Source organism: Cotesia glomerata, linkage group LG7 (assembly GCF_020080835.1).
Source record: "Cotesia glomerata isolate CgM1 linkage group LG7, MPM_Cglom_v2.3, whole genome shotgun sequence".
In the NCBI taxonomy this organism is placed as follows: Eukaryota; Metazoa; Arthropoda; class Insecta; order Hymenoptera; family Braconidae; genus Cotesia; species Cotesia glomerata.
Window position 1 is genome coordinate 15,930,627 of NC_058164.1, and position 20,688 is coordinate 15,951,314.

The 20,688-nt window shown below is 32.5% G+C and overlaps 2 long non-coding RNA genes across 2 annotated transcripts; both read left to right on the plus strand.

The window, feature by feature from the left end:
• The first annotated feature begins 215 nt into the window (after positions 1 to 215).
• On the plus strand, positions 216 to 12,365 carry LOC123269325. The gene is made up of 3 exons (XR_006510380.1): positions 216 to 738; positions 1,381 to 1,385; positions 12,355 to 12,365. It is a non-coding gene; the product is annotated as an uncharacterized LOC123269325 (long non-coding RNA).
• Positions 12,366 to 13,978: 1,613 nt separating this feature from the next.
• On the plus strand, positions 13,979 to 15,334 carry LOC123269326. The gene is made up of 3 exons (XR_006510381.1): positions 13,979 to 14,096; positions 14,601 to 14,625; positions 15,111 to 15,334. It is a non-coding gene; the product is annotated as an uncharacterized LOC123269326 (long non-coding RNA).
• The last annotated feature ends 5,354 nt before the right edge of the window (positions 15,335 to 20,688 follow it).

Below are 20,688 nucleotides of genomic sequence, written 5' to 3' on the forward strand. Positions count from 1 at the left end.
TCGGTTACTTGGATTTTTTTATTTTTTTATTTTATATATTTTTGTAAAGAAAAAAACAAATTTTTTTTCTTAATAGTCTTATGAACGTGGACTTGGCGCGATTTTTTACAGTGAAACTGTTTTTGTTCGGATTTTAGTATTTTTTGTAATTATAATAAAAATTTACAATTGGTACCAACTTAAATCTCGCGTTGGCAGCATTTTTTAGGGACGGGGACACTTTGCCACAAAAAATGTAGCCAACGTGAAATTTAAGTTGGTATCAGGGTAAACTAAAAGAAAACCATAAAGGGGCTCACACACATGTTAACAGATTAAAGTGCTGCTGCCTTTTGGCGACTAAGAACATTCTAACAGTTGCAATTCATTGTGAATTCAACCAATATAATTAGATAAAGTAGATTCGGATAAATAGTGAAGCTGAAATTTAATAGATGGCGGGTAAATGAGCATTATCGAAAAATATCAATGGTGTGATTATTTTCTGGTCCTAGATAATAATTGTATACAAAAATGGGCAAGTTTCTGTGCGTGACGTGAACTCCATAACGAAAGTTTATAATAATGCAGTAATAACAATTATTTTTTTAAGAGTAATGCCATATTATAATTATTACATCTTAAGAAAATTTTTAAATGATCTTACAATGAACAATTCGAAACTCTGAACCTGAATATTTAATTATCAAAAAAATCACTCCACAATGAATGGAGCAAATAATTTACTGCAATTTAAATGTAAGTAGTGTTAATTGCAACAATAAATTTTAAAATGTTATCTCTAGTATTTATCTCTTTTCTATTTACTTCGAATTGCTTCTACAAAAAAATTTGTTGAAAAATTAAAATGTTAGTAGAAATAAAAAATTAAGTGTTCATTATACGGGTTAAATACCTTCACTAATAGGATATGTATTATTTTTTTCATGGCATATCATGGTCGAGGCAAAAAACTTTTGGCGAAATCATTCTAATGAAATTAATCTTTGCAATGTTGAAATTGTAGACTTATAAAATCGCATTCCTTAATCGTACATTATTTTGTATTACTATGAAATTGTTTCAACAAAATAAACATTTCTTTCTGAAACACTATATTGTTGCCCAAATCTCTTAACTGTAGCTTTTGCCATCAGTAGCTGACGATAATTGCCCTGATATTTATTATTAATTAGACCATAAAGCTACAATAAAACTTACGGCTCAACCGCCGTAAAGTCTAAAAATTAGCAAATTACTTGAAAATTATTTTTTTTTTTAATTAATATCAAAAAATTATTAATAATTAATAATTCCTTGCAGTACCTGACAATAAGTACCATATATTAATAATAAAAAAATTAGACCAGCACAAAGGTGCATTAAAAAGTTACGGCTCAGCCACCGTTGAGTCTAAATATTAGCAAAACACTAAAAAATTACAATTGTTGGTATCAACCGTACGAATTTAGCAACTACAAAAAATTAATTGCAGTACCTAATAGTAAGTATCTTAGTAATTATAAAAAAATTAGACCATGATGCTGCTATCAAAGTTACGGCTTGACCGCCGTAGAGTCAAGGAATTAGCAAATTACCTGAAAATTACAATTTCACACATCATATCGTCGAAAGAAGCAACTATAAATAATTAATTGTAATACCTGACAATTAATACCTTAGTCATTATGAAAAAATTAGACCACGAAGCTGCACTAAAAGTAACGGCTTGACCGCCATTGAGTCTTAAAATTTGCAAATTACTTAAAAATTATGATTTTTTGTATAAATACAACGTTGTCACCAATTATTGATAATTAATTGCAATATCTGACAATAAGTATGTTAGTAATGAAAAAAAAATTAGACCACAAAGCTGTACTGAAAATTAGGGCTCAGCAACCGTAGAGTGTAAATATTAGATAATTAATTAAAAATTTCAATTTCTTACATCAATCCTACGGAATTAGCAACTAGAAAAAATCAATTGTAGTTCCTAACAGTGTGTACCATAGTAATTATAAAAAAATTAGATCACGAAACTGCACGAAAAGTTACGGCTTCACAGCTGTAGAGTCCAAAAAATTTGCAAATTACCTAGAAATTACAATTTTTAACATCAACCCTACGAAATTAGCAATTGTTAATAATTAATTAAATTACCTGACAATTAGTACCTTTAATTTAAAAAAAAATAGAGTACTAAGCTGCGATAAAATTTACGGCTTGACCGCCGTATAATCTTATAATCAAAAAAATTATCTTAAATTTATTATTTCACAAATAAATACCAAGAAAGTAACGGCTTCTTATAATTATTTATGTACCTGACAAGAAGTTTATTAGCTCTTAAGAAAAAATCAGACCACAAAGCTGCGCTAAAGGTTACGGCTCGACCGCTGTAGAGTTTAAAATTTAGCAAATTACTTAAAAATTATAACTTTTTAAATAAATAAAAAAAAAATTGCTAACTATTAAGTCGAAAAAAATTAGCAAATTACTTAAAAATGATGATTTTTTTTTTAAAATACCAAAAAATTAGCAACTATTAATAACTAATTAAATTAACTGACAATTAGTACCTTACTAATTACAAAAAAATTAGCCCTCGAAGCTGTATCAAAAATTACGGCTCAGCGACGCTAGAGTCTTAATATTAGCAAATTACCTAAAAATTATGATTTTTTTTTAGAAATAACAATAAATTAGCAACTATTAATAACTAATTTAAGTTCCTGTCAATTATTACCTTGGTAACAATAATAAAACAATGAGACCACAAAGCCTTGCTAAATGTTACGGCTAGACCGCCGTCGAGTCTAAAAATTAGCAAATTACCTAAAACTATTATTATTTAAATAATTACCAAGAAATTAGCAACTATTAATAATTAATTATAGTACCTGACAACTAGTACCTTAGTCAGTATAAAAAAATTGGACCACGAAGCCGCACTAAAAGTTCCGGCTTGACCGCCGTAGACGCTAAAATTTAGCAAATTACTTAAAAATTATGATTTTTTTTTTTTAGAAATACAAGGTTGTCTCCAATTATTGATAATTAATTGTAATATCGGACAATAAGTATGTTAGTAGTCGCAAAAAAATTAGACCACAAAGCTGTACTGAAAATTACGGCTCTGCAACCGTAGAGTGTATTTATTAGATAATTAATTAAAAATTACAATTTCTTACATCAATCCTACGGTATTAGCAACTAGAAAAAATCAATTGTAGTTCCTAACAGTGAGTACCATAGTAATTATAAAAAAATTGGATCACGAAACTGCACTAAAAGTTACGGCTTGACAGCTGTAGAGTCCAAAAAATTTGCAAATTACCTAGAAATTACAATTTTCAACATCAACATAACGAAATTAGCAATTGTTAATAATTAATTAAATTACCTGACAATTAGTACCTTATTAATTACAAAACAATTAGCCCACGAAGCTGTACTAAAAATTACGGCTCAGTGACAGTAGAGTCTAAATATTAGCAAATTAATTAAAGATTATTATTCCGTACATAAACACCGAAAAAAATAGCAACTATTAAAAATTAACTGTATTACCTAACAATTAATACCTTTAATTTAAAAAAAAATTAGAGTACTAAGTTGCGATAAAATTTACGGCTTGACCGCCGTATAGTCTTATAATCAAAACAATCATCTTACATTTATTATCTCTTAAATAAATACCAAAATATTAGCGGCTACTTATAATTAATTTATTTAACTGACAAGAAGTATATTAGTTCTAAAAAAACAATAAGACCACGAAGTTGCGCTAGAAGTTACGGATCGACCAGTGTAGAGTCTAAACATTAGCAAATTCCTTAAAATTATAATTTTTTTGACAAATACAAGAAAAATTACCATTTGTTGATAGTTAATTGTTGTAACTGACGATTAGTACGATCATAATTATCAAAAAATTTAACCACGAATCTGTTATGAATGTTACGGCTTGACCGCCGTAGGGTCTAAAAATTAGCATTTTACTCAAAGATTTGAATTTTTTTGATAAACACCAAAAATTAGCAACTATTAATGACTAATTTAAGTACCTGACAATTATTACCATGGTAATAATAAAACAATGAGACCACAAAGCCGCGCTAAAAGTTACGGCTTGACCGCCATCGAGTCTTAAAATTTGCAAATTACTTCAAAATTATGATTTTTTTTATCAATACAAGGTTGTCACCAATTATTGATAATTAATTGCAATATCGGACAATAAGTATGTTAGTGATGACAAAAAAAATTAGACCACAAAGCTGTACTGAAAATTACGGCTCAGCAACCGTAGAGTGTAAATATTAGATAATTACTTAAGAATTACAATTTCTTCCATCAATCCTACGGAATTAGCAACTAGAAGAAATCAATTGTAGTTCCTAACAGTTAGCACCTTGATAATTACCAAAATATTAGACCATGAATCTGTCATAAAAGTTACGGTTTGACCGCCGTAGAGTCTAAAAATTAGCAAATAACTTAAAAATGATGATTTTTTTTTTTAAAATACCAAAAAATTAGCAACTATTAATAACTAATTAAAGTACCTGACAATTATTATCTCAGTAATTATAACAGAATTGGATCAAGAAGCCGCGCAAAAAGTTACGGCCTGACCGCCTCAGAGTCTAAAAATTAGAAAGTAACTTAAAAATGATTTTTTTTTTAAAAATACCAAAAAATTAGCAACTATTAATAACTAATTAAAGTACCTGGCAATTATTACCTCAGTAATTATAACAGAATTGGACCAAGAAGCCGCGCAAAAAGTTACGGCCTGACCGCCGTAGAGTCTAAAAATTAGCATATTACTTAGAAATTACAATTTTTTTGATCAAAACCAAGAAATTAGCAACTATTTTATAATTAACTAATGAATATGACAATTACTACCTTAGTTCTTATAAAAAAATTAGACTACGAAGCTGCGCTAAAAGTTACGGCTCGACCGCCGTAGAGTCTAAAAATTAGCAAATTATTTAAAAATTATTATTCCATACATAAACACCACAAAATTAGCAACTGTTAATAATTAACTGTAGTACCTAACAATTCGTACCTTCATATTTAGAAAAAAATTAGACTACTAAGCTGCGATTAAAGTTACGGCTTGACCGCCGTAATGTCTTAAACTCAAGGAATTATCGAAAAATTACTATTTATTAAATAAATACAAAGAAATTACCAACTGTAAATAATTAACTGTTGTAGCTGGCAATTAGTACCTTAGTTCTTACAAAAAAATTAGACCACGAAGTTGCAGTAAAAGTTACGGCTCGACCGCCGTAGAGTCCAAAAATTAGCAAATTACTTACAAATTATCGTTAGTCTAAAAATTACAAAGAAATGAACTATCAACAATTAACTGTAGTACCTAATAATAAGAACCTTACTAATTATAAAAATAGTTGACTACGAAGCTGCAAAAAACGTTGCGGCTCAGCCACCGTAGTATTTAAGTATTAGGAAATTACTTAAAAATCATTATTATTTTAATTAATACAATGAAATAACCAAGTATCAATAATTAACTGTAGTACCTGATAATTAGTATATTAGTAACTATACAAAAATTAGATCACTAAGTTGTACTAAAAGTTACGGCTTGACCGCCGTAGAGTTTAAAAATTAGCAAATTATTTAAAAATTAAAACTTTTTTAATAAATACAAAGAAATTACCAATTATTGGTAAATAATTGTAATACCTGACAATGAGGTGACCTTACTAACTATAAAAAAATTTTACATCGATGCTGCGATAACAGTTACGGCTTAACCGCCGTGGAGTCTAATAATTAGCAAACTACTTACAAATTATTATTCCGTACATAAACACCAAGAAATTAGCAACTATTAAAAATTGACTGCAGTACCTGACAAGGAGTACCTTAGAAATTATAAAAAAATTATACCACGAAGCTGCGATAAAAGTTACGGCTTTTCCGCCGTACAGTCTTGAAATGAGCAAATTACTTAAAAATTATTCGTTTTTTCAATTAGCACTTAGAAATTAGCAAATATTAATAATGAACTGATGTACCTGACAATTATTACTTTAGTAGTTATGAAAAAATTGGACCACAAAGCCTTGCTAAATGTTACGGCTTGACCGCTGTAGAGTCTAAAAATTAGGAAATTACTTAAACATTATAATTTTTTTGACAAATACAAAAAAATTACCAACTGTTTATAGTTAATTGTTGTACCTGACAATTAGTACGTTCATAATTATTAAAAAATTTTACCACGAATCTTTCATGATAGTTACGGCTTGACCGCCGTAGAGACTAAAAATTAGCAAATTACTTAAAAATTATTATCATTTAAATAAATACCAAGATATTAGCCACTATTTGTAATTAATTGTAGATGTGTTTTTCATTCTACATAGTCTACTCTGAAGAGTATTTTTTCACCGGTAGCTAGACAACGACGCCGAAAGAATCTCAATGGCTCGACCATATTGTCACCATCATTATTTTTCATCCTTATTAATCCAAGGCTGTGATAAGATACCTCAAGTTCGGTATTCTCCGTTACGTTATTAATTAGCTCTCTTATCTTATCTTCTTCAAATTTCTTCAAGCTCTGTATTTCAGGCATTTCATCGATACTTTTAAGTAAGCGTTTAGAGCGTCCTGGTTCATTTAAACTTCGAAAGCCTTCTACTTTTATCCACAGTTCTTCAATTGCTGCATTTCGCGCCTTCGTTTCCTTTTTTTCCTCTCTACTTTCATGTTTACCAGTTGTAATCAATGTATACGAATTCCATGAGTCCATAGCCACTGATTTAATTGCTCCTAAAATAAGAAATTCAGCTTAGTTAATATTGGTGTCTGAAATTTTTTTTTTCGCAAGCTACAGTTTATTTCAAAAAAGCAGTTAATCGTTTAGATCATCTTTATAACTTTTCGCGATACTCATATTTTAAACTTTTAAAAAATGTTCTAGTTCAAAGTATTAAGTTATTTGAGCTAATAAATGGATCTTGCACATATTTTGAGCTTCGAGTTTAATTAATGATTGTCGGGTATTTACAATTTTTGTCATTTTGAACTGTGATATTTCTTGATCGAATCATTGAAAATGAATTTTTCTACAATTTTTCTAACTTTTTCGAATTTTTTTTTTAATTTCCGCTTTTTAAGTTAATACCTTTAAAAAGTAGAAAGTAATTGATTTCGGTACGATTTTGAAAATGTGAGTTTTCCTTCTACCTAAGAACAAATTCACCGATTGATATGAGCAACATGGCATTGAAAAAATTTTATTCAGACTTTGATATGATTAGATTTGAGAGTTAATCATTCAAACTGTTCCAAAGAGATTAAAAAAATAAAAATCAAGAAAAATATTTTGTTCCACGTTTTTTTACAAATCTTTTGACCTATCAATTTGAAGTCAGAATTTTATTATATGCTCGAAAAATTGCATTGAATGCTGATAATCAGTTGAAAATCGAACCACGTTGAAAAGATATATAAAATCCAAAAAATCAAAAAGTTCCAGAGTTGCCCCAAGGTCAACCGTTTATTATATTCTCTCTTTCAATTTTTTGGATTATACCTGGCCGATACGCATCCATCGGTATATACTCATGAAAGTACTCAGGATGGCTTCGAGGACCTTACCTCCAAACATTGAAGCATGGAGGGAATTTGATTGTCGAATGTCAAAGTAAATTATTGATTATTAACAACCTCAAAGTTTTGAAAAATTTTATCATTTTATAAAGAGTTACAAACACCGAAATATTGGCTGAATATTTCTCTAGAGTATCGAGATAGCGTAAGCCCCAAATATGTGAAGCACATAATAGAGTGCTGGCTACAATAGCATCATAAATTTTAATAATGCCGTGCCAGGACTCAGCTTTGATGGTGGCGAGCGTCGAGATCGCTGCGCCAGCGGCAGAGTAGGCTTTCTGAGCGGCAGATTTAGCGGCTGATAGCCCTAGCGAGGAGCCTGTAAAAGGCACTCCCAGATACACGTACTCGTCGGTCCATTCGACGAGTTTATCATTAAAGTAGAGACTCCTTCTCTCCCTTGGTCCACCTTTCCTGAAATGAATGATTTTGGTTTTAGTTATATTTACGGTAAGATGATTACATGTACAGTATTCTTCAAGAATTCTAAGCGATTTCCTGAGTTCAGAGAATGATCTAGTGAGTATGACTAAGTCATCGGCGTACAATAGCATAATTAGATCGTAAACATTGTTAATTTGTATGCCTTGAGCACCCCTGGCACGAAAAAATTCTACTATGTCGTGTAAGTAAAGAATAAATAAAATAGGACTGAGGATTTCGCCCTGGAGAACCCCCTCCGTGACCTCAAACGCCCCCGAGAGGCACCCTCCTGATCTTACTTGTAGTGTTGCTTGATCATACAAGCACTTCAGTATTCTTATCAATTTCGAACTAACACCGAGGAAGAATAGCTTCCTCCAGAGGGCGCTGTGAGGCACGGAGTCGAAGGCTCTCCTGAAATCCACGAAGAGACCATATAGACGACACTTTTTGTTTCTTAGCCCTATTTGAAGGGCGGATAAAAGCGAGAAAATATTGTCAGTGCAACTCTTTTTTGTTGTAAAACCCGCCTGCTCCTCGGGCAAGGCACCAGTCAGGTCGATCCAGTTTATCAGTCTATTTTTTAAAATTGTAGTGAATACTTTAGTTAAAACATTTATCATTGCTAAACCGCGATAATTACTGGGATCGGACTGGTCTCCTTTTTTAAATAACATGAACATAGCAACTCGAGCCCAATCACTTGGGACGTGTTCAGTGTCAAGAATTTTATTGAACCACGATTGAATATAGAGGAGCCAGTTGGCTGGAAGATTTTTTAAAAATTCTCCTGTGATCGTGTCTGGCCCTGGTGCCTTACCGCTTTTCAGAGCAGAAATAGAGTTGTGAATTTCGTCGTAAGTGATTGATGTGTCAAGTATGGGATTCGTGACTCCAAAAAAGGAGCTGTTGTCGGTTATTCTTGGTGGATAAACGTTTTTATAAAACTCAATCCAGGTATCAAGAGGTAGAGAAGGCGAGTGGGTGCGTTTTTTAAAACTATTATATGTACGCCAAAATTGTGTGGTATTACTGATGTCGGAAAATCTCTGGACGACTGTGAGCTTGTAGGACTTCAGTTTGGCGGAAATCAGTTCCTTGTAAGTTTTTTTGTCTTTCAAATATTCATTGGTTTCAGGTAAATTAAAATTAGCAGCTTTGGCTGTTTTCAGGGCTCGGTTTAGTTTTTTCTTAGCGTCCCGGCAATCTTTGTCGAACCAAGGCTTGTTAGAATTAGCTTGTAAAATGTTTTGTTTATTCTTTGTTATCATTTCAAGCTCTTTGGCGGCAGCTGTAATTGCTGTGACGAGGTTAGTGTGTAGGAAATCAGTCGTAGCTGTTTCATAGGTGGTTTTTAGGTTTTGTGACATTAACATGTTGGATGTATAAGCTTCTTGAGCCTGGGGGTTCCATCTTAGCTTTGGGGGGGAAAGGGAAGAGATGGTGGAGTGGGAAACAGGAGGAGAAGCGAGGGGTATGTTGAGAGTAACTTCTACAGGGAAATGATCTGACAGGGTGCCTTCGGGAAGGATCTGCAAGTCGTTAATGAGATGGATGCCAGTGAGATTGGCCCATACCAGGTCGATTACTGATTTGCCTGCCGAGGAACAGAAGGTATGTTGGGCAGGAGAGTCGCTGGGGGTTCTACCATTAAGTAGTATGAGTCCATTCATATCGCCAAAGTCTAAGAGCTGCGAGCCCCTCTTCGTGAGAGTAGTGTCTAGTGACGAGCGAAAAGGCTGTAACGAAGAGCCTAGTAAGGCATCTTCATGACTTGTGCCTTGTTCTCCGACACGAGCGTTGAAATCGCCACCCAGCACGAGAAGCTCGTGTCGATGGGTTGTTCGTATGTCATTAATGGTCAGTTGGAGAACATCTAAAAGATGCTGTATCTGAAGTGTAGGACTAAAATATATGTTACCAAGTATAAAGCTGCAATCGTCCCGAGAAATCCAGACAATAATCCACCAAGTCGAGAGATCAAGTATTTCATATCTGAAAGCCTTGTTAATGCCTAATAATAAGCCGCCACTCGCCCTTCCCACCTCATGTAGCCTGGTAGCCTGCGAACATATGAGGTTATAATCATTGTATTCTTTAGACAGTGTAATAAATTTTTCAGTGCTCCAAGTTTCATATATACAAAAAATGTCTGACTTACTTAAAGGTGTATAGCTATTTACATTACCGAGACCGTGACAGTTCCAGAATACTATCCTCAGTTTCCGTTTTTTGGGGAGCTGTGAGTTTGCACCTGTGTATTGTAGGGGGAATGTTGGTTGGCGTCCAGCGTGGAGGGGGAAGTCTTTGAAGTCCTTGGTGTAGTTCTCGACGAATAGTGTGTTGATGCCGGGTGTTGAAGAGTGAATCCAGAAGATAGGATACTGCTACTTTTGTCTGAGCTTCGTTGTCTGGCTTCTAGCCTCCGGTTATAGTCAGCTTCACGTTCTTTGGGTGTTCGATCATGTTCGATATATATTTTTCGAGCACCCAGTGTCTTTTTCTTCTCCATTATCTCATTTTTTGCTTTCAGCGAGGATACTCTAGCCTTAATGACAGTACCAGTTTTGTTGTAGGTGCCAATAAGTCTCGCATATTCCACACACCTAGTTACACTGAAGTTTTCTTCCAGGAATTTATCAACAAGATCTGTGAGTTCATGTTTTGGGGTGTCGCCAATGACAATACCCTTAATTATGATGTTCATCTGGCGTTGATGTTTATCAAAGGAGTCCAGTTTCTTGTTGAGTGCCTCTATGTGGTTTTTAATTGCAGCATCTAGCGAGTCAGTCTGTGTGTTCAGCCCTGGTGGTTTCTGTGCAAAAGATGAATGCAAATGCGTGTTCGGACGAGGTGCTGACTCAAGTCTGGTCAGCCGTTCGCTTATTTCGTCAAACTTACGGTTGTACTGTTCATCGTTGGCTGTGATGTTGTCTGTTAGCTTAGCTATAGCCTCTGCATTGGATTTCTTAATTTCTTCAACTTCTGTTTGGAGTCCTTGAATAAAAGATAACTTGGAGTTGATCATTAGTTGAACTTTTTCCGCTAGAGCATCTACTATGCCCTCTTGGAGGGTTGTGATGGTAGCGGGGTCCAGCGCAAGTCTCCTTTTTACCGGGGGGTCATCTTCTGCTTCACGTGACCTTTTTTTGTTATTGTTATTCAGCAGATCTATCGGGCTTCCTAGGATGTCCAGATTGAGTGTATTCCAGGTGAGTGCTAGTGGTTTGCGGCCTCTTGTGCTGGGAACTTTATCCGTGCAGCGGCTGTCACCGCTCAGAGAAAGTGAAGTCGTAACCTGCTGCCCTCTGTTAGAATTCTGTGGGGACTTTTGCTCAGCCACGTTGGAGTGAGGAGCACTGTTGTTAGAAGGAGACGACATGATTAAAACCAACCTCTCTTTGTTGAGAAATGCGCAACGAATAAACACAAATTAACTCCTTAGGTTCTAGAGCCGATCAAACTAATTATCACAGAATAAAGCCGAAATTTTTTGGCACTGAAAATAGCACGATTAAGCCTTGTAGTTGAGTTTTATCAATGTATAAATGCCAGTAAATCGGAGCGAGAATTTTCACGTCTGTCACTTATGCAGCCATATTGCCAACCCGCTACATAAATTAATTATAAGAAGCCGCTACTTTCTTGGTATTTATTTAAGGCAATAAATTTAAGATAATTTTTTTGATTATAAGATCATACGGCGGTCAAGCCATGAATTTTATCGCAGCTCAGTACTCTAATTTTTTTTTAAATTAAAGGCACTAATTGTTAGGTAATACAGTTAATTTTTAATAGTTGCTATTTTTTCGGTGTTTATGTACGTGTTATGTCCAAGGGCATTTTTAGAGCGGTAGCGTAAACGGTGGAGGTTTGGACTAACAGTTTAAAGAATACGCAACGGAGGTTTTAATTCCGTTGTTTTAATTGTTTATGTGGGACGTTTCGATGTACGAATTTACCACGCATTCGTTTGAGACTGTACACGGATTTTAATTAGGAGTAGATGTACTTACTACTTGCTGGATTATTTCTTAGGATCGGATCCGTGATTCCGGGGCTGATCGTAGTGCCTTTTCCTTGATTGGACCCTCTGTTGGTATTTGCAGCGAATGGATGTGGATGGATTTGGGCTGCTTATTCTAAGGGGTCCTTATTTTACGAAATGAACTCAAGATTTTCTTATTGATCAAAATCTCGCCTAAGTGCAGGGCAAATTAAGACTTTGAGATTTTTACTCTCTAAATTTTATCTACTGACCGAGCTCTCGCCTATGTGCAGGGCAAATTAGAACTTTGAGAATCCCGACTCGTAGACAATATTAACAACTAATACGTGGCCTGCCGGTTAAACTGCGTCCAAACTTCCTCTAAGTGCAAAGGACTCTACAAGTCACGGGCCTGTCAAGTTAAACGCGGAAGTCGAATTAACTAACAAAAAACTTGGATTTGGCTGTTGATCGCCTTTTTAAAAGCTCGCGGTGCTGAGATTGCAGAAGTCCCCGCTAGTCAACCAGCAGTCACGTAGCTTACATTTTATTGTGGCTTTCGCGCATGGAGAAGTCTTCCATCTGCGCGGGTGATCTAAATAAATAAAAAAATGCGGGTGGACATAACATACGGAATGATAATCTTTAATTAATTTGCTAATATTTAGACTCTACTGTCACTGAGCCGTAATTTTTAGTACAGCTTCGTGGGCTAATTGTTTTGTAATTAATAAGGTACTAATTGTCAGGTAATTTAATTAATTATAAACAGTTGCTAATTTCGTAGGGTTGATGTTAAAAATTGTAATTTCTAGGTAATTTGAAAATTTCTTGAATCTACAGCTGTCAAGCCGTAACTTTCAGTGCAGTTTTGTGGTCTAATTTTTTTATAATTACTAAGGTAGTAACTGTTAGGAACTACAATTAATTTTTTGTAATTTCTAATTCCGTAAGGTTGATGTAAGGAATCATAATTTTGAAGTAATTTGCAAATTTTAAGACTCGATGGCGGTCAAGCCGTAACTTTTAGCGCGGCTTTGTGGTCTCATTGTTTTATTATTACCATGGTAATAATTGTCAGGTACTTAAATTAGTCATTAATAGTTGCTAATTTTTGGTGTTTATCAAAAAAATTCAAATCTTTGAGTAAAATGCTAATTTTTAGACCCTACGGCGGTCAAGCCGTAACATTCATAACAGATTCGTGGTTAAATTTTTTGATAATTATGATCGTACTAATCGTCAGTTACAACAATTAACTATCAACAAATGGTAATTTTTCTTGTATTTGTCAAAAAAATTATAATTTTAAGGAATTTGCTAATGTTTAGACTCTACACTGGTCGATCCGTAACTTCTAGCGCAACTTCGTGGTCTTATTGTTTTTTTAGAACTAATATACTTCTTGTCAGTTAAATAAATTAATTATAAGTAGCCGCTAATATTTTGGTATTTATTTAAGAGATAATAAATGTAAGATGATTGTTTTGATTATAAGACTATACGGCGGTCAAGCCGTAAATTTTATCGCAGCTTAGTACTCTAATTTTTTTAAATTAAAGGTATTAATTGTTAGGTAATACAGTTAATTTTTAATAGTTGCTATTTTTTTCGGTGTTTATGTACGGAATAATAATCTTTAATTAATTTGCTAATATTTAGACTCTACTGTCACTGAGCCGTAATTTTAGTACAGCTTCGTGGGCTAATTGTTTTGTAATTAATAAGGTACTAATTGTCAGGTAATTTAATTAATTATTAACAATTGCTAATTTCGTTATGTTGATGTTGAAAATTGTAATTTCTAGGTAATTTGCAAATTTTTTGGACTCTACAGCTGTCAAGCCGTAACTTTTAGTGCAGTTTCGTGATCCAATTTTTTATAATTACTATGGTACTCACTGTTAGGAACTACAATTGATTTTTTCTAGTTGCTAATACCGTAGGATTGATGTAAGAAATTGTAATTTTTAATTAATTATCTAATAAATACACTCTACGGTTGCAGAGCCGTAATTTTCAGTACAGCTTTGTGGTCTAATTTTTGCGACTACTAACATACTTATTGTCCGATATTACAATTAATTATCAATAATTGGAGACAAACTTGTATTTCTAAAAAAAAAAAAATTATAATTTTTAAGTAATTTGCTAAATTTTAGCGTCTACGGCGGTCAAGCCGGAACTTTTAGTGCGGCTTCGTGGTCCAATTTTTTTATACTGACTAAGGTACTAGTTGTCAGGTACTATAATTAATTATTAATAGTTGCTAATTTCTTGGTAATTATTTAAATAATAATAGTTTTAGGTAATTTGCTAATTTTTAGACTCGACGGCGGTCTAGCCGTAACATTTAGCAAGGCTTTGTGGTCTCATTGTTTTATTATTGTTACCAAGGTAATAATTGACAGGAACTTAAATTAGTTATTAATAGTTGCTAATTTATTGTTATTTCTAAAAAAAAATCATAATTTTTAGGTAATTTGCTAATATTAAGACTCTAGCGTCGCTGAGCCGTAATTTTTGATACAGCTTCGAGGGCTAATTTTTTTGTAATTAGTAAGGTACTAATTGTCAGTTAATTTAATTAGTTATTAATAGTTGCTAATTTTTTGGTATTTTAAAAAAAAAATCATCATTTTTAAGTAATTTGCTAATTTTTTTCGACTTAATAGTTAGCAATTTTTTTTTTATTTATTTAAAAAGTTATAATTTTTAAGTAATTTGCTAAATTTTAAACTCTACAGCGGTCGAGCCGTAACCTTTAGCGCAGCTTTGTGGTCTGATTTTTTCTTAAGAGCTAATAAACTTCTTGTCAGGTACATAAATAATTATAAGAAGCCGTTACTTTCTTGGTATTTATTTGTGAAATAATAAATTTAAGATAATTTTTTTGATTATAAGATTATACGGCGGTCAAGCCGTAAATTTTATCGCAGCTTAGTACTCTATTTTTTTTTAAATTAAAGGTACTAATTGTCAGGTAATTTAATTAATTATTAACAATTGCTAATTTCGTAGGGTTGATGTTAAAAATTGTAATTTCTAGGTAATTTGCAAATTTTTTGGACTCTACAGCTGTGAAGCCGTAACTTTTCGTGCAGTTTCGTGATCTAATTTTTTTATAATTACTATGGTACACACTGTTAGGAACTACAATTGATTTTTTCTAGTTGCTAATTCCGTAGGATTGATGTAAGAAATTGAAATTTTTAATTAATTATCTAATATTTACACTCTACGGTTGCTGAGCCCTAATTTTCAGTACAGCTTTGTGGTCTAATTTTTTTTTCATTACTAACATACTTATTGTCAGATATTGCAATTAATTATCAATAATTGGTGACAACGTTGTATTTATACAAAAAATCATAATTTTTAAGTAATTTGCAAATTTTAAGACTCAATGGCGGTCAAGCCGTTACTTTTAGTGCAGCTTCGTGGTCTAATTTTTTCATAATGACTAAGGTATTAATTGTCAGGTATTACAATTAATTATTTATAGTTGCTTCTTTCGACGATATGATGTGTGAAATTGTAATTTTCAGGTAATTTGCTAATTCCTTGACTCTACGGCGGTCAAGCCGTAACTTTGATAGCAGCATCATGGTCTAATTTTTTTATAATTACTAAGATACTTACTATTAGGTACTGCAATTAATTTTTTGTAGTTGCTAAATTCGTACGGTTGATACCAACAATTGTAATTTTTTAGTGTTTTGCTAATATTTAGACTCAACGGTGGCTGAGCCGTAACTTTTAATGCACCTTTGTGCTGGTCTAATTTTTTATTATTAATATATGGTACTTATTGTCAGGTACTGCAAGGAATTATTAATTATTAATAATTTTTGATATTAATTAAAAAAAAAAATAATTTTCAAGTAATTTGCTAATTTTTAGACTTTACGGCGGTTGAGCCGTAAGTTTTATTGTAGCTTTATGGTCTAATTAATAATAAATATCAGGGCAATTATCGTCAGCTACTGATGGCAAAAGCTACAGTTAAGAGATTTGGGCAACAATATAGTGTTTCAGAAAGAAATGTTTATTTTGTTGAAACAATTTCATAGTAATACAAAATAATGTACGATTAAGGAATGCGATTTTATAAGTCTACAATTTCAACATTGCAAAGATTAATTTCATTAGAATGATTTCGCCAAAAGTTTTTTGCCTCGACCATGATATGCCATGAAAAAAATAATACATATCCTATTAGTGAAGGTATTTAACCCGTATAATGAACACTTAATTTTTTATTTCTACTAACATTTTAATTTTTCAACAAATTTTTTGTAAAAGCAATTCGAAGTAAATAGAAAAGAGATAAATACTAGAGATAACATTTTAAAATTTATTGTTGCAATTAACACTACTTACATTTAAATTGCAGTAAATTATTTGCTCCATTCATTGTGGAGTGATTTTTTTGATAATTAAATATTCAGGTTCAGAGTTTCGAATTGTTCATTGTAAGATCATTTAAAAATTTTCTTAAGATGTAATAATTATAATATGGCATTACTCTTAAAAAAATAATTGTTATTACTGCATTATTATAAACTTTCGTTATGGAGTTCACGTCACGCACAGAAACTTGCCCATTTTTGTATACAATTATTATCTAGGACCAGAAAATAATCACACCATTGATATTTTTCGATAATGCTCATTTACCCGCCATCTATTAAATTTCAGCTTCACTATTTATCCGAATCTACTTTATCTAATTATATTGGTTGAATTCACAATGAATTGCAACTGTTAGAATGTTCTTAGTCGCCAAAAGGCAGCAGCACTTTAATCTGTTAACATGTGTGTGAGCCCCTTTATGGTTTTCTTTTAGTTTACCCTGATACCAACTTAAATTTCACGTTGGCTACATTTTTTGTGGCAAAGTGTCCCCGTCCCATTTTTTATAGCAAACTATCCCCTTGAAACTACAGTTTATGTAAAAATAATTCTAGCGCACCCTGGCGGGTGTAGATGCAAGCTGTGAAATATCTTTTTTAACTGTAGTTTCCCATCTAATGAAGGATTACTATGAATTCTCGAATTATTTAGTCTGTGGCAGATCACTTTGCCCATTGAAAAAAAGTCAGGATCGAAATTTTTGCGTTGCTATAGTTTGTGCTGATTAAATTTAGTAATTTCAAGTAGATTAATTGTTATAAGTGAATATAATTAATTAATAACAGTCAAATAAAGTATGAATTACTGTTATAATATACAATTTAGGAAAAAAAACTACCGTAGAATTAAATAAAATTTTGCAACCTCAAAATACCGTTCTGCTTACAGTAAACATAGTCGGTAGTCTGGCGCTCCGTTTACAGCATATTCGATGAACGGAACTTGGCGCCAGATTCTACCGAATCTGTGGATGGAATTATCGGGAAGTTGCAGTGATGGCGTTCAAGGTCAACCGTTTTTCTAATTTTTTTATTAGAAAAATTGTTATTTTGTTACCAAAAAAAATTTTATTACGAAAGTAAAAAAACATTTTTATTTGGAACATTGAAAACTAAAATGAAATAAATTTTGGTTTTTTTTGTTATAAATTCGTAAACCACCGAAATATCAGTCTTCTGCGCTGTCCTATTCCCAAAATTAAAACTTTAAGATTAAATTCTAATTTATTCGTCAATAATATATAATTCGGTCCATAATGTTTATATACTTAATTAGTTAACTAACAATCTTCTTCAATAAAAAGTACCGAAAATTAATTTGTTTCATTAAATTCATTAAACCAGAGTTTGTCCCAGGCATTTTAAGATCAGTCCCCTGCCAGAAGTTCAAAGCCAAAAAAAAAATCCAGTGTGTTATTTTACCTTTTGTAAGGTTTATAAGGTTTATAAGGATCTAACTAGTCTTGAGTTAACCCTCTCACGGTCGATTCGGACTGTGTAGTACTTTTTCTCCCGGAGTAGGGATAGCCAGTCGCGTGAGCGGACTAACTCCCGCCAGTCCCGCCACCAGATTTTCATGCCCACCGCGTGTTCACTCAGGGCCGTATTTATTATTTTTATGGCTTAACCATGCAAAACTTTAACATGTAAACTTTTACTATACGTCCCTGCGCTCCGCTCACCGGATTACGTTCAGTCCCCTTGCCCCGCAAGTGGGAAAAGAGTGGGAGAAACGCCCAAAACCGTGAAAGGGTTAAAACTCATTTATCAAGCTTGCAGATGCAATCCACAAAAATTCTACAAAATATTGCATTCAATATTTATTTTGCAAAAAAACAGTAAAAGTGCCAATTTTTGAGAATTTTGAAGATTTTAAATTGCTGTCATTCCGAAACTATGATGCAAATTAAAGCTTATTACATAAGCTTTCAGATACAATTTATCGAAACTTAATAAGATATCGCATGCAAGACCGGTTATATTATATATGTAGGGGAGAAGGGGGTCAATTGAACCAAAAAAAGTTTAGTAATTTTTTACTATTCGAATGAAAATTAAATAATAATTTATAACTTTCCGCTAAGAAAATTGAAGATTTTCAAAAATCGAAAAGTTATTGGTTTTACCCCGTTTTTCGAAAATCGAGTTTTCATCAGATCCTGACGTTTTGAGGTCCTAGAAAGCTTCCCTGACTACTTCCACGATGGTGTCTGTGTGTGTGTGTGTGTGTGTCTGCAAATCCACGATTTGGACACTTTATAACACAATAATAACTTTTAAACGGCTAGACCGATCAATTCCAAAAACTAATCAGCTTTTAACATCAAAAAACCACGTTGACCGCCACGAAGCCGGTCAAAATCGGTTGAATCGTTCGTGAGTTATCGTTGACGAAAAAAATCGAAAAAAAAGCGTTTTTTTTTAGAATTGCACTGAAATATCCGGTCTGATCAATTTGTATTCAAAAGTCTATCATAGAATTTGAAAAACTGCGTCGAATGCCGCCAACCGCGTGAAAATCGGTTCATTCATTCAAAAGTTATTGCGTTTGAAAGTTCAAAAAATAGTGTTTTATTGAACTTCTATTAGACTCGGAGGGCTCAAAATTACACGAAAATTAAATTTTCGAGCTCGAAGAGCTCAAAAACGTAATAAGTTAAATTTTGAGTGCTTAATTACAGAAGTAGCGGGAAGTTGCAGGATGGCCTTCAGGGTCAACCGTTTTCCTAATTTTTTTTTTCTTGGAATGGTAGTTTATTGAGTCTACTATCAATATCAATACATAAATTAGTCAATAAACAACGTGAATTTTTTAAAATTATCAATTTATCCAAATGCGTCGAATGGTTTAATTGATTCCCGCTCAGGGGCAATTGGACCAATAATATTTCAAACTCAAATCCGAACTTTTAATAAATAATATATTAATTGTTACTTGCTAATATCACTATTGCACATTTTTAATGCACAGATACTATGTTAAATAAATGAAAAATGAATTTTAAAATAATTTTTATTATAAATTTGGTTCATCAAATTGTTAGGTTATTTCCCGTAGTATTTTTTACGTAGGTCAAGATGCGTGTGCATGTCTCATGCTTCTCCGTGGTTCAATCGTCCCCGGGGCTGCTGGTTCAACTGACCCCATATAATTTTATCACACTTGATAGTAAATAATAAATAAATAAATTATTATATCAATATAAACGAAGTTAGGGATTATAAAGTATAAGTATATACAATTACTATAATTCAAACTTTATCAATTAATTCAAAAATTAAAATATTATTAAACAATTTGTCACCAGCCGAAAAAATAATTTACATGGCTAGAAATACAAAAATCTCAATTTTTCAAAATTTATTAATCGTAATGATTTTAAATTCCGATCATATCAGAGTTTAACATATTAGAATCTAATTCTAAGAGCATGAAGCATTTTTTCAATTTTTTAAGTCGAGCGGTTCAATCGCCCCGTAATTCAATTGACCCCCCTTCTCCCCGAAATGTATAATTTCTCATGATTTTAAGTCAACAAATTGAATTTCATGCATTTAAATATTACGCTATTACTGGAAAAATAATTTCCTAACATGAGTGATTCCATTCATCAAACACTGAACTAGAAATAATTCAAACAGTTCTACGATCGTCGTTGACGAGACAAATAGTATTTTACATCAAGTTTCATAATGTTGTTAGTAGAGTTGAAATTTTGAAGAAAAGTTCATACAAAAATATTAAATTTTCAGAAAAAGTTAAAGAACATGTCTATTCATGCGTAAAAAAAGTCCTGATAAATCCACGTCGCCTAAATGTAAGGGCCTTAAATCCACGCTGCGTAAAAGTAAAGAAAATTTTTCTCTTATACTAACGCGGCGTGGATTTATCAGGATTTTTTTGCGTGAGAATAGAAACTTCTAAAGTTAAAATTAAATAAATGCTAGTTTTAAAAAATCAAATAAGTTTTAAAAAATGTTTAAATCACACGGATAAGTCGTTTACTCCGAGGAAATTTCACACTACATGGCCATGTAGAGTTCTCTGTGTCCGTTTTTACACCAAAATTTTTGAAAGTAAGATTCAATCAATTTTTATGAAAATTTGTGAAAATCTATAAAATGTCTATTAGTCACTATATGTCATAAGTTTTAAGAAATCTCAAACATAGTAATTTTTCTTCTGTGTAAGCCGCCAAACACATATAAAAA